The sequence below is a fragment of the Colletes latitarsis genome, chromosome 10 (genome assembly GCF_051014445.1).
Source record: "Colletes latitarsis isolate SP2378_abdomen chromosome 10, iyColLati1, whole genome shotgun sequence".
In the NCBI taxonomy this organism is placed as follows: Eukaryota; Metazoa; Arthropoda; class Insecta; order Hymenoptera; family Colletidae; genus Colletes; species Colletes latitarsis.
This window is the reverse complement of record NC_135143.1, coordinates 16,853,674-16,859,673: the sequence shown is the minus strand read 5'-3', so window position 1 is coordinate 16,859,673 and position 6,000 is coordinate 16,853,674.

The window sequence follows — 6,000 nt, the reverse complement described above, 5'->3', positions numbered from 1 at the left end:
CGCGCAGCTAATTGGAGACCGCGATTAGGATCGTTCGCCAAATTTATTCGACGTCGATGGGTTACTCGTTTCCAAAGTCGCGCAAATTCGAACGTAGACGAAACTTCCTGCCGCGAACCGGATTCTCTCTCTCTCTCTCGAGTGGGAATCGGAGAGGGTTCGAACCAGCGCGGGGGTTGCGCGTTTCGTCGAAGTCAGCGATCGTTAGGTCCCATGTGTTGATTATTTATCACGCCTTTTCGCACCCAATTCACGAAATAACGCGCCAAATATGAAATAACGATTTCAGGTAAATACTGCGCGCAGTTGGACGCACCTGCGCCGGTGCATTCGAGGGCAGCATTAATGTCGTTTGTCTTCGGGCTGGCGTTGGTTTCGTGAGAAAACGAGAAACCGATTGGCTGCAGCATCGAGGAAGCGGTGAATTTCTCTGTAACGCGATCGACTTGGCGCAATAAAATCGAGATGGAACGTTTATGCGTAATTTCGCTCTGGATTTTGATTCACCGCCGCGAAATTATTCGCCAAAATCCACTGTGCCAGTTTGCAAATAACAATAGCAATTTATTCGTCCGTGAGAATAGTAAGAAAAAGAATTTACAAAATGTACGAAATAAGAAATGAAAAAGAGTGAAAATAAAATTCTTTACTGATCTGTTGCATTTAATAACCTGTTATTATGGATTTTGGATTTACGGAGTAGCGTGAATATTTTGTTTGACGGATTCTTCCTCGAAATAAAAAAGCAACGGCGATTAAACGTGGCACGGTTAAGGCTGAACCGCTGAACGTTTGCGGAAAGTTTCATCAAAATCGTCGTTTGACATTTCGTCGGTGTTCCCTTGTGAGTAATAACAACGTAAGCGCCCGTGAATATTATACGTTCGAGTTTGAACTCTGCTCGTCTAGCTCGCGAAACTTCACAATGTCGCAATTGGGACTAGGCGTATACTTTATTCAATCCAAAATAGTATTTGGTTGAATCAATTTTCTAACATCGTCCAAAGAGCAGAGAACTTTGATTTAATTAATAGTTTTCGACAAGTCTTCTTAACAGAAAATTCACGTTCTTATTATATTTATGTTTGTACTTTCAATTAAGAAAAAGTATAGCCTCAGAGATCACGTTGCCCCTTGATGAGCCAAAGGAATCCTCTAATCAGCTTAAAAAAATGACGAGCTAAAAGAAAATCAACTCCATTAGCTGGGAAGGAATCGAAGACGAAAATAATTATGCACTGTGGAATGTAGACTATAATTTTCGCGACGACACTTTGTTCGGGAGAGAAGAAGATACCGCGAGTCCGTCATTTTGGCTTCGAGACACTCGTCGTAACTCACGTGACGTCTTTATGGGAAATTTATCTCCGCTATTTTATGGCATATTATTGTCGCGATACGTACCTGCATATTATACTACTATCACGATAAAATTTGTCTTTGTGCCGAGGACGAATAGAACCGCCATTAAGGCGGGCTATAAAAGTTGAATAAGCGTTCTCCAGCCATCTTTGGCCCACGTTAATTAGTATCTAAGAGATAATATCTTTCCATAGTTTCAGAAAAATAACAGAGAGTTGAAAATTTGCCTTTACCATATACCTTTTCTATTTAATAAATTTAGTACTTTATTTCCTGGTGAAATGAGAAAAGTACATATAAATCTATTTGCATATAGTTTTGGATATTTGAAAGAACCATTGTAAATAATATAACCCCAGAAGCTGATATTTTAGTCCCTTGCACTCATACTCGAATTAAAATTCTTGACTATGTATATCGCACGCGGTCGTCGGCGCTAATAATTCCGGATTTACTCTGTACATTAAAATAGAATCACGCATGCATCTCGGGAATGAAAATATCTCACCTGGCAGGACCAGACATTCGTCGTCTTCTCACCCATTTCCCAAACTCGCCTAATATACTTAGCACGCCGCAGTGCCTACAGAACGTTGAAAACCGCTCGCAGAGAACCGACGCTAGCAACTCGTATGACTTCCAGCGTACCGCTCGAGCGTCGAAAATTGAACAATATTCTGGTTCCACCGTGAACGCATGCATTATGCACGCGCTCGCCACTGCACATAACAAATTCTAGTTCCTCGAGAATTGTAGGCGTGCGTTGGGATTGAGAATCCGCCACTTCCCGCCTCGAAGAGGCTTTTAGCCAGCGCGAGCAAACGTGCATGGTAGTGTACGGAGAAAGAAAGATTAGTTCTGATGGAAATTTCGAATTGCATTGGGTCAAACATTTTTCTCAGCCCACGTGAAGCCCAGGAAATAAAAAAGTGGTTGACGGATTCCATATTCCATCGATGATACTTGGAGGAAGAAAGAACAGCTCTGATAGGGGAACTTCGAAGAATATTGGGCCCAGTTTTTGTAAGGCCCAAGAATATATTACTCTATCACTGGATACTTTGCAACAGTTTATGGTATAGATGGGAGAAAACTGGCGCTGATAAGATTTTTGGGACATACTGGATCGGATATTTTAGATCGTGAGGCCCAAAATTTAGCAATCGCTACTCGATACTGTTCACGTTTACGATAGATGGGAAACGGAAAGATCGATCCTAGTAGAAATTTCGAGTCATATCGTGTCAGATGTTTTAATTAGCCCTTATGAGGCCCAAAATCAAGCTCATCACTGTCTACCTTCTACTTACTCATGACAGATGGTTGGAAAATAGAATAATACTGGTAGGAATTTCGATTTGCACATGGTCAGACACTTTAATCAGCTCTTGTAGGGCCCAAAATTAATCAAACACTGTTCGATACAGTCTCCACTTTACTTACTTACGACAGTTGGATAGAAATAAGAACAATATAGGTAGAAATTTCGATTTTCAGCCCTTGTGAGACCCGAAAAAGAAGCAAAAACTATTCGATAGAAGCTTCATTCCACTTAACGATCGTACTCCGTTCCCTCAGACCGTGACTGATCTTTCTTTTTCCCCGGAATACATGAGCTCGTGGAACAGCATCGCCGACAGCATACCCGCAACATGTAATCAATGTAATTCGAAGGATTACCACGTGAAATGTAGGTCGTACGTGTCGTCGCCAGTTACTTGGAAGTAATATCGTTGCATCGACGGATATCGGCACTTCTCCCGGGCGACGTCAATTGTACACATCACCAAAGAGAAAAGGAAACATTGTGCCTGCTTAGTCCAATCGATGCCAGCCGATCTTCGCCACGGCGGCGCTTTGCAGAGCGTCGCGTCGTTTGCTCGTTTAATTGTTGGCCCGGGAATGCAGTTTCGTATAATGGCGGAGGAAAGAATAGAAATTGGGTGATAATGCATTCGGGGGCTTCCCCTTTCGCGAAGCATTTCCTTTTCCACGTCTTTTTTTAACGTTCACGCTGGCAGTTTGCGCCAGACAATCGTCCAAGTATAAATTCGGTGGAATATTTTTATTCGACGAAATTGTTTAACTTTTAATAGTCACTTTTACGTGGGATTTACACCAGACGCGTTTTTATTCACGAATCGATGAACTTTCCATCCATCCGTCGCAAGTAGAATGGAAACTGTATCGAACAGTGTTTAATTAATTTTGGGCCTTAGAAGACCTGACTAAAATAACTGACCCAACGTAGCTCTATTTTCCTACCAACACTATTCTTTTTCCAACCATCTGTCATACATCATGTCATGTGAGCAGAATATAAATATCGTCAGGCAGATTCCGCTTAATTTTGGGCCTCACGATCACTGACCCCTTCGATAGAAATTTTTAACAAATCTGATGTCTCTATCCCTTCTCTACATCATGAGTAATTAAAATATAGATAATGTCGAGCTGTGATGACTTAGTCGTGGGCCTTACAAGGGCTAACTAAAACTAATAAATCGAAAAGCAACTTCTGCGTTGTTTTGTGCTCCTTCCCGAACCGTTTCATTTTTATTTATGGTGTCACCAGTGGGAGGGGGGAGATAATTCCCGTAGATATTCGAGAGATAGGGAAAGAGGGCGAACGTGTGCTTTCGGACGATAACAAACGGAAACGCCCTAATAGCGCGACACCATTCGCGGCGTGCCAATACCGTCGAGATAAACGTGCCGCGAGAGCTTTCGACAGCTTTCAACGCGGAGCTTATATAAATAACACGACGACCATCAAGAACGTTGTTGCGGTTGCGAATTTCCAGGTCATATGCCAGGCGCATGCACCGCGAGTGTACGTTACTGCCTCTTATTTGTCAATGATATCGAGCCACACCGCGATACACAACAATGATACAAACTACCCTGAACAGTTTCCGCGTGAGGGATGTGTATGTGTGTGTGTGTGTGTGTGTGTGCGGGAGGGGTTGTGCCGTAAAGTTGAATGACGTTCCGTAGTTACGGACACGAATTGAAAACTTACACACCTGCTCCTCCGACGGGTTCCCGGTTTCCACGCGAGCGTTTGTTATTGTTTTACAAAGAGCTGTTCGCACTCTGTCGATCCCCGCGCACACGCCTCTGCACCCTGTCGTTGGAAAGTTTCGAGCACCCTTCGATCTTCGTGGAAACCATTTTTATGCACGTGTACGTGTTTCATTGAAAAATTCACCCTCTAGCGGCGAACACCTTCGAACGCAATTTATCCCAGGAAACGCATTGCGATCATGGAATCGTAAAGTGGAATTACTGACAATACAAATATAATTTTTATTGTTTAACCCGATAGGAAATATTTATCTGTATTAAAATTTTTCCACGTTCTGAATAATGAATTCTATTATCGTTTAATACGTTTAATCCTTGTCTTTCTTATTTAAGAGAGAACCTAATTAATAAATTCGTAATAATTAATAAATTTTACAGTGTGCCGTATATACCCGGTGCGCGAATAATACAGTGTTCGTTGTGTTTGACAAGCGACGATCTCCGGGGCGCGTGTTTTGCACGAAAATAGAAGAGAAGTGTAACATCGAGGGAAAACAAACCGGTCGCGTAAAACGAGGGGGAATAATAGCTTGTGGCGTCGCTTCCCATGCTCGCCACCAGAGGGATCGCGCTCTCACAAGCGCTCGACCGACTTCCTAATATCCCAGTCGTCTAAGGCAGGGCCTGCTAGAAAGCCTTACTGATAAGTCCACTAGCAGGCCCGGACGAAACGCGCCTCCTTCTTTCCTTTTCTGCCCTCCTACGATTGTCACGAGTTCCCACGCCGCAGCGACGCAGCACAAGCTAATCAATTCCCACGGCAGGCAGGCAATTTATTTTCCATTCGAATCGACCCGGCCAATTACGTAATTTACTCGTTTACATCTTTGAGACGTTTGGCCTCGTTCGTCGGTGAAACCATCTCTGTTAACGACGAGTCAAATTAACGAGAAGGAGATGCAGCCGGCACATCGCGCAGGGGAAATAATCAAGCTTACGACGTTTAAACTGTTTAACAGCGTTTGCACTCTCTTCGCGTGTTTGCTAGCCAGGGCTGCGGCAAACAATTTCGCGCGTTTTCTGGGAGTGCACCGGGAGTCGGCGAAACGGCTCGAAGGAAAACGAGAGCGATTTACAAATTTTACGGGGGCTACCTGGAGTCGAGACCGAGAGCAATCGTTTACGCGAACGCCCTGGGAGAAACGAAAGCTGGCCCTCGAGTTGCTACCATCGTAACTAATTTGGCGTTTTTTACATCTCACGGTACCCTTTTTCCTTATCGCTGCTCGTTCGATCCCCCTATAGAAAAAGTCAAAATTAATTGTTGATCAATTACGATTTTTTATTTTTCAACGTTGACTCTTACTAGCCTCTATTCTTTCCTTATTTTTTAATGGTAATTCCTGCAAGACTACCTTTTTATTTTTTGTTATTCTTTGTTATATTATATTTTATTTTTCCATGCTCATTTTTGCTCGACTTTATTTGAAACTTGCCGCTCGTAAGTTTGATTTCGATCCCACAGTGGCGCCACCAGCCGTACTCGACTTCGCAAGTAGAAACAACAGGGAATGGTCAGACATGTACATCACGAATTTTCAATATTAATTT